Here is a 9639-nt window from a genome sequence, read left to right on the forward strand (position 1 = left end):
TGTTCCCAGCCCTCAGACTGAATCCGGGCAGGCCTATGCTCCAAACTCACAGAGCTACTTGCTACTTTCCTTTTCCCCAACACCTGAATGCCCTTTGCCTGACATACCCTTGTGCCTCCTCCACTTGGCTTGTTCCTACTGATCTTTGAACGTTGCCTTGAAAACAAAACAAAATGAAACAAAACAAAACAAAGCCACTTAATTGATTTACGAGAATCCTCCTTTGGGTTTCTGCAACTATAAGTCTTAACAGGTGGAGAATGTCTATCGTTTTCTTGTGGCGTCACCTGATTCTTATGTAGCACAACATGCAATAGATTACACCATCCAAACTCCATAGTGTTGGTTTAACCTTTCTGCTGTAGATTGAATCGGAGGGCACAATTCAATAGAGCTTGGATTTATAAGGGCATTCCTGTGGCATAATCAATCACTGAATGGCCAGTCAAAGGCCAAGCACCTCCAGTGGTTCAAATCAACCAACTATTGTGAAGGCCCTGGAACCTGACAGAGGGTCACCATGGGTTGGCACCAACTCCATGGCAATCAGTTTCATTTTAAGCATAGGGTTTATAACACTAAGGGTTTTTTATATGCTTACAATGAAGCTCCCTGATTAAAACAAGCTTGGAAGCGGGAGTGGCATCAACTTCCACAATAGCTTGCCTCTGGAAACCCTATGAACCTAGAGAAAGGACGAAAGTTATACAGGAGGTGTCCAGGACTTTAGTTCATAGGGTCGCTATAAGTCGCCTGCGACTCGGCAGCACTTAACAACAACAACAACACAATGAAGACATGTTAACATGACTGTTATGCATGTTTATGTACAACTATTAAAGCCAAAGATGAGGAAACTGAGGACTTCAGCCAGCATTTCCACTCTGAAATCAGTCACACTGGTGACTGGAACACAAAAGTTGGAAACAAAGAAGGAATAATGTTGTTGTTATTGTTATGTACCACTCAGTCGCCTGCGACTCATGGTGACCCTATGTACAACAGGCCTAAACCCTGCTCTATCCTGTGCCAATCTCACTGTCTCCGATACACCTTCCCCCATTACCCCAGTCACTGACTCAATCCATCTCATCGAGGGTTTTCCTCTCTTGCACTGTTCCTCTACCGCCCCAAGCATGACGTCCCTCTCCAAGGACTGGTCCCACCTTGCAAAGAAGGAATGATAGTAGGATAATAATGGCATGGGTAATAGAAAGATGCCTGATTATGTGAGAGAATTTTGTTGATCCAAATATTTGATCATGGCAAGTATCATTTTGAAAAATAACGATAATGAGTGTACATACCTTGCCAGATGGAATACACAGGAATTACATTCAATATCTTTGTGCAAAGAGACAATGGAGACGTTCAATATCATCCAACAGAACAAGGCCAGGGGCCGACTGAGGAAGAGACCATCAACTGCTCACATGCAGGTTCAAATTGAAGAAGAAGGGAATGAAAATAAATTCAAGAGAACTGGAATTCAACCTTGAACCTAAACTAATTGAGTTTAGAGAACAAGAACAGGATGGATGCATTGAACATTAATGACCAAAGATCAGAAGCATTCCAGGACATCAAAATGGGAAAGAAAGACCAAAAGGGATGTCAGAAAAGACTCTGAAACTTGCTTTAGAGGATGGGGAGGCTAAAGAAAGGGAGGAGGAAATGATGGAGCAAGAGACTCAAGAGAGGTGAACAGAAGATTTTAAAGGGTCGCTAAAGCAGATAAAGGAAAATTTTATCATGAATGTGCAAAGACTTGGGGTTAGAAAACCAAAAGGGAGGAACAGGCTCTACATTTCTCAAGCTCAAAGAGCTGAAGGAAAACTTCAAGGTTTGAGTTGCAATAGTGAAGGGTTCTGTGGGCAAAATACTAAAAACAGAGGAAGTATCAAAAGATGGAAGGGGTACACAGCCACTGTACCAACAAAAATCAGTCAACACCCAGTCATCTGATGATGTAGTAGATGATCCAGGAACCAATGCCGCTGATAGAAGTGTAAGCTGCATTGAAGGCATTGGTGAAAAACAAAGCTCCATGAACTGACGGAATACCAATTGAGGTGTTTCCGTAACCAGATGCAGCCCTAGGCGTGCTCATTCATCTATGCTAAGAAATTCGGAAGATAGTTACTTGGACAACTGCCTGGAAGAGATCTATATCTGTGCCCACTGAGTAGGGGAGAAAGACAATCTAACAGAATATAGAAATTATCAAACAATCTCACTAATATCATGTTGTTGCTGTGGTTGTTGTTTTGTACTATAGAGTCAGAACCAGGTTTTCAGAGGCAGTTGTTAATCACACGGGAGGACATTGCCCATCCTTCTCCTGCAGAGCAGCTGGTGGCCTCGAACCACATACCTTCGGGATTGTAGTGCAGCTTCTTGCCACTAGGCCACCAGAGATCCGTATTAATATCATATGCAAGTAAAATTTTGCTGAAGATAGTGCAAAAGCTGTTGCAGCAGTACCACAGAGAAGTTCCAGAAAGCAGTTCAAGCTATTGTTGTTAGGTGCTGTTATGTTATAGTGACCCTACAGACGACAGATCTGAACCCTGTCCTATACTCATCATCTATGACACACTTGAACACCAGTCTAGTACTGCAGTCGATCCATCTCATCGAGGGTCGTCCTTCCTTTTGTTCATCCTCCAGCTTTCTAAGCATGATGTCCCTCTCTAAGGAATAGCCTTTCCTAGTCACATACTCAAATTACATGAGAAGAAGCTTTGCCTTCAAGGAACACTCTGGCTGCAATTTCTTTAAGAAATACGTGTTTGTTCATCCATGGGATAGTCAGTACTCTTCTCAAACCCCCAGCTCAAAGACATCAATTCTTCTGTCATCCTTATTCATTGTCTGGTTCTCAGATGCATAGCATGTGATGGAAAAGATCATGACCTGAATTTTATGCACCTTAGTCCCCAAACTGACATCATATTACTCTTCAGTAATTTGGAGAAGTCCCTGACAGCAGACTTGTCCATTGCAATATGTCTCCTGAGCTCTTGACTGCTGGTACCAAGACTGTTGATTGTGGATGCAAGCACAATGAAATTGTTGGTAACTTCGATCTTTTCTTCATCTATCATGATATTCTTCATTTGTCCAGTGGTGAAGATTTTTGTCTTCTTGATGCTGAGATGCAATCCATATTGTTGTTGTTGTTGTTGTGTACCATGAAGTTGGAACTGACCCATAGTCGACCCTCGAGCGGGTTTTCAGAGGCAGTTAACTGCTTTCCTGCAACAAGTGGTTCTAATCTGCCTACTTTTTAGCAAGCAAGGTTGTGCCATCTGCATAATGCAGACTGTTGATGAGTCTGCCTCCAATCCTGATAATGCTTTCTTCTTCATTGAGTCCAGCTTCTCCAATGATTTGCTCAGTGTACAGATTGGATAGATGCAGAGCTGGATTCAGATTAAATAGGTCTGATGTGAGGCTACAATCCTGATGCACACCTTTCCTAATTTTAAACCAAGCAGCTTCCCTTTGTTTTACTGGAACAAATGCCTCTTGATCTACACATAAGTTCTGAATGAGCATAATAAATGCTCTGGAATTTCCATCCTTGTCAATGCTATTCATAATTTCTTAGGATCTACACAGCCAAGTGCCTTTGCATGGTCAAGAAAATGTAAGTAGTCATCTTTATGGTTTTCTCTTCCCGTCTAGATCCATCTGACATCAGTAATGGTAGCCATCGTTTTATGGACTTTTTTTTTAGGATTGTAAAAATTTTATTCTCTTTAATAACAACAATAATTCCACAAAAATTATACAAAGTACATTCAATACTTAAAGAGTGGCAGAGGAGGAAGGGGAGAGGGAAGCCAGCCTGACAGGAAGCATTGTCAGTCGACTGGGAGCCCAGCTGGAAGTCAGGGCCAGAAGTCCAGTTGTAAAACAAAAAGCAAACATAGACCAGAGATGCTTGGGTTGTTGTGTTTTATCTTGTTGGTTTTTTGGGTGTTGGTTCTTTTTAAAAAAGGTCACTCACAGAAAGCAGGGTGAGCGTGCCTGTTCTCGGGGGAGGGTGGCTGGCACTCAGGCTCGCTCTGGGCTGGTGGGGGGCAGGTTTTTATGCTTGAAATACTGCACAACTTGTTGGGGCAGCTCTGCCAGTACAGCTCTGGCCAAGATCTCCTTGGCTGCATTGTGGAACTCGCAGAAGGGCACAAACTGCACAATGTCCTGGGCTGTTCCCGTCCAGAAACTCCATGGCCGCAAAGTCGGCGTTGCCCACACCCACGATGATGATGGACATGGGCAGCTTGGAAGCCTGCCCCACGGCGTGCCTGGTCTCCTCCACGTCATGGATGACACCATCTGTGATGATGAGGAGGATGAAGTATTGCGTGGCTGTCTGCTGCTGCGTGGCCCGAGCGGCAAACCTGGCCACGTGGGTGCCGATGGGGGAGAAGTTGATAGGACCATAGAGGCAGATGTGTAGCAGACAGGCTGACTATGCTTGGACGATGCCGTCCACACCTTTGCAGAAGGGGTTGGTGGGGTTGAAATTGATGGCAAACTTGTGTGAGACCTTCCAGTCTGGAGGTAGCTGGGCCCCAAATTGCAGAGCTAGAAACATCTTGTCACTGTCGTAGTCCTGAATGATCTGTCTGACAGCCCAGATGGTCAACAGGTACTCGTTAGTGCCCATGGGGTTGATATAGTGCAAAGAGGAAGGGTCAAGGGGGTTCCCATTGGAAGCTGTGAAGTCTATCCCAACAGTGAACGTGAGCTGGCAGCCTCCCAGGATGTAGTCCAGGAAAGAGTAGTCCGGTTTATTTTGTAGGACTGCAGGATGATGATGCCTGAATTTCTGCTTCTTGGGGTTGATGCACTCAAACTCCACTGGAATGCTGTCCCGAGCCTCACGCATCCATGACACTGTGGTCTGGAACTCTCCAACGAAGTCGTGGCCCACATTGTTGTCATAGTCATAACACATGACCTGGATGGGCTTCTCCACGTCCCCATCACACAGGGACACCAGCGGCACAGTGAAGGGCTTCCACACAGGGTCCAGGGTGTACTTGATCACCTCAGTCCTGTGGACCAGCATCCATTTACCATCATCTCCTGGTTTATAAAACTCAAGAAATGGGTCTGATTTTCCAAAGAGGTCCTTCTTGTCCAGCTTCCTGCCAGCCAGACTCAACGTGTCTGACAGCTTCTGAGCAGCGATAACAATTAAGCTCTTCCCTGCAGGCTTGTCATTCAGCGGCAGTGGATGGCGAGTCATCTTCTTGATGGAGACGATCGTGCCCAGGCTGCAGGAGAACTGGCCCAGGAAGTCCTGTTCATCTAGCCACATGCTGGACTTTTTCTGGTCAAACAGGGCCAACTTGAGCTTCTGCACCTCTTCAAAGTGATAGTCAAGGACGAACTTCTTGGAGAATGCAGGGTTGAGGTTGTTAATCGTCCTTTCTGTCCTGTCGTACTCTATCCACCTGCCATCATTCTCCATAAAGAGGACACAGAAGGGGTCGGACTTAGAGGTGACATCCTGGTCCAGCAGGTTCTGGCTACTCACTGACAGATCCACCTTGCACATGCAATTCTGGGAGCCCACAGGTGCTGCCCTGGACTGGGGCAGCCCCACCTGGTATGTAGGCCACTGGGGGTGGCGGTGGCAGCAGCAATTCCAGGCAGTCGCGGGTCCCACAGACACCTCGGCCTGCACTAGGCCGTAGGCGTTCCCTGTGGTGCCCCAGCCAACATCCCAGGCATTTCCTCAGCCAGGCCCTGGGGCATGTGGGGAGGGCTCAGGGCGCTTCCCGTGTGGCTATGGCCTTTGCATGCGCTCCCCGGTGCTCAGGGTCCGGTCCTTCCGTTTTATGGTCTTTTCTGAATTCAGTGCTCTTGATCCATGGGGATGGTGAGAGACTATGAGGAGGGAACCAGTGGTAGAACCAAGACACACCATAGTGTGCTTGTGTCCTGAGGAACCTTTTATCAAGATAAGGGTATCCAGGCAGGAGGCTTGCTGAAAGAGTAGGGTGCTCTGGGTACTTATTGGTGGAGATAAAGAGCTTTATAGGGAGCACTAGTGGCCTCATCAGTGGGACATTGTACTGCCAACCCAAAGGCAAGGTGTGCAAATCTACCAGGTGCTCCATGGGAGAAATACAGGCAACCTCCTCTTACTCCTTTACAGCCTCTGAAAACCCATTGCTCGTCAGCTCTGAGTTGATTCCAACCTGATGACAGTAAGATGTGTTTTTAAAAAGTTTTGCAGTAGTTGTCCAGCAGAGCAGAGGCTGACCTAGCTGGAGAGTCTGAGGGGTTGTTATATTGTCATAGTTGTATTACCTATAAATTTTGTGTGGTGATTGCAACACCTGAGCCCAGTGAGGTAGGGAGTGCGCTGCGAGGGACGCGATTGGATTGGCACCAGAACTGACAACAAAGGTTGGAGAGAGGAGATATCTTTGCTATATAGAAATCAGCCTTGGGCTGATCCTGGTAATGATTCTCCTCCCACCCTGACTAGGTAGAAGGTAGGTAAGGAGATCTTGGGTCTCCACTTATGTGCTTTTTATAGGCTACAAATCCAATTCTAGGGTCTGACTTTAAGGACAGTCTTTCTCAGTTGGCTCTAAAGAGCATTTAAAATTTTATGTTTGAAGGTAAAGGTAAACAATTCAATTGAAAAATGGGCACAGGATATGAACAGACACTTCACCAAAGAAGACATTCAGATGGCCAACAAGCACATGAAGAAATGTTCAAAATCCCTAGCTTCTAAGAGAGATGCAAATCAAAACAGCTATGAGATATCATCTCACCCCAGTCAAAATAACAAAATTTAACAGAACAGCAAGCAACAAATGCTGGCAAGGTTGTGGAGAAACTGGAACCCATAATCACCATTGGTGGGAGTGTAAAATGATGCCACCATCAGGTAGTATGGCGTTTTCTCAAAAAGTTGGAAATAGAAATACCATCTGACCCTACTACTGGGAATATACCCCAAAGAGATCATAACTGACATCCAAGCAGATATATGCACACCCATGTTTATTGCAGCTTTGTTCACAATAGCAAAGCATTGGAAATAACTCAAATGCCCATCAACTAATGAATGGATAGAGAAGCTGTGGTATATTCACACAATGGAAGACTACGCTGCATTGAAAAATAAAGAACGCATGCAATATTACTCAAAATGAGTGACCCTGGAGGACATTATGCTGAGTGAAATATCTCAGTCACAAAAGGACAAATACTGCATAGTGCCACTGTTGTAGAATGGGACTGACATCGGGGTTGGGGGAAGACTGAGAAAGATGGGATAAATCATGTATACTCCATTGAAACAGATGAGGGAGAAAACTGTTTAAAAGGGTTATATGATTAGGCATTATTGTCATGACAGGAATCCAGAACGAAGGCTGCATAGTGGAGTGGATTGGGGGGAGGGATTGTATAGTGTAAGATAATTTTTCTTTTACTTTTCAAAGAGAAGAGCGAACTGAAGGGGAGGGGTGGGCAGGAAGAAAACTGCAACAATGAATGAATGGACATCCAAAGTCTCTGCAAATTTTCATTAAAATAAATAATAATAATTAAAAAATTATGTTTGGTGTGATTTGAGGGAAAGTTCACAGGACAAACTGCTTTTCTACTCCAATTCACATACTTTCTGTTTTGTGATGCTGATCACAATCCTCTTATAATAACATCACTCTTGCCGCTTCCTTCTTGCGTTTCCTGTTACCATTCATCCATATTTCCTACCCCTCCCGGCATTCTAAGCTTTACCCAGTGGCTAATGTTGCATTTATTGTTATGAGCCGTCAAGTCACCTGAGACTCACCTGAGACCCTATGTATAACAGCACTGAAGCCTGCCCCGTCCTGAACCAGTCTCACTGACTCTGACACACCTACCTAACCCCATTATATCAATAATATCAATCCACCTCCTTGGGGGTCTGCCTCTTCTCTGCCGTCCCTCCACCCTTCTGAGCATGATGTCCTTCTCCAGGGTCCAGTTCCTCCTGGCCACATGCTCAAAATATGTGAGATGGAGCTTCAAAATCCTAGCCTCCAAGGAGAAACTTGGTTTTTCCCCTCTACAAGACAGACCTATTTGTTTTCTTGGTGGTCCCTATATGTTCAAGACTCTTCATCAATTCTTCTTCTGTCATCCTTAGTCATTATCCAGCTTTCTGAGGCATAGCAAGTAATTGTGAAGACCATGGCCTGGATCATAATGACCTAATACTGACCTTGTAGAAATGTGGAAGATTGTGACTTGGTTAAACTATTGGAAGAGATCCACATTGGTGCCTATTTTTATAAAAATGATGATGATGATGATGATGATGATTCAACAAAATGTAGTAATTACTGAACAATGTCATTCATACTTTGTGCAGGTAAAATCTTGCTGAAGATTATTATTAATAAATGACTAGACCAGCTCATCAACAGGGAACTGCCAGACATTCAAGCTGGATTCAGAAGAGGTCATAAAACGAGGACTATCATTGTTGACATCAGATGAATCTTGACTGAAAGTATAGAATATCAGAGAGATGTTTACTTGTGTTTTATCGGCTGTACAAAACCATCTGACTATGTGAATCTGCACAAATTTTGGGCAACATTGATAAAAATGGGAATTCTGCAACATGTCATTATGCATATTAGAATTTGTACGTACACCAGGAAGGACTGATTAAACAAGGGGATGCTGCCTAGATTAAAATCAGGAAAGGTGTGCATTGGTTTGTATTCTTTCACCAGACCTGCTGTGAATATCTGAATCCAGCTTGAACTGCTTTCTGGAGCTTCTCTGCGGATGGATACTGCAGCGACAGCTCTCCCCTCCTCCCCTCCCCTTGTTGTGTACCATCAAATCCAATTGGGCTGGCACAGGAGGAGATTACACTTCCCTCTCCAGTGCAGCATCTGGTGGGTTTGAACATCTGGTGGAATCCTGCATGCCTTCTGGATTGTAGCCCAGCTTTGCAGCAACAGCTTTTAAATATCTTCAACAAGATTTTACTTGCGCTCTTTTGCCTTCCATGGCCATCACAGAAACAGCAGCGGCCAAAATGAAGGTCAATCCTTTTGTAACTTCTGACTGGAGCAAAACCCGTAAAAGCCATTTCAATGCACCCTCTCCCGCTCAAAGGAAGATTGTGTCTTCTCCTCTGTCCAGGGAGTTGAGGCAGAAATACAACGTGCGGTCCACGCCCATCCGAAAGGATGATGAAGTTCAGGTTGTACGAGGTCACTATAAAGGTCAGAAAATTGGCAAAGTAGTTAAGGTTTCCTGGATGATACCCTTGAGATCCTCCCACAACTCGTCTGGTCTTTGCTCATTAGTGTTCAAGGCCTCAGACCTGTTCTTGAGATGGTTCTGAAAGTCAGGTGGGATTGATTCAAAGTCATATTTTGGTTCCTGTTAATTCAGTTTAGTTTTCCTCAGCTTCAGCTTGAACTTGCATATGAGTAGCTGGTGGTCTGTCCCACAGCCAGCTCCTGGCCTAGTTTTCACAGATGATACTGAGCTTCTCCAGGGGTTCTTTCTGCAGATGTAATCAGTCTGATTCCTATGAAAACCATCAGGTGAAATCCATGTGTATAACCTGTGTTTATGTCTCTT

The 9639-nt window shown here is 44.7% G+C and overlaps 1 pseudogene; it reads right to left on the reverse strand.

The window, feature by feature from the left end:
• Window positions 1-4062: 4062 nt before the first annotated feature.
• Window positions 4063-9639, reverse strand: part of LOC102865843 — an 11086-nt pseudogene continuing 5509 nt past the window's right edge.

This window comes from Elephantulus edwardii, unplaced genomic scaffold (assembly GCF_000299155.1).
Source record: "Elephantulus edwardii isolate Elephantulus edwardi_28Jun2011 unplaced genomic scaffold, EleEdw1.0 scaffold00151, whole genome shotgun sequence".
Lineage (NCBI taxonomy): Eukaryota > Metazoa > Chordata > Mammalia > Macroscelidea > Macroscelididae > Elephantulus > Elephantulus edwardii.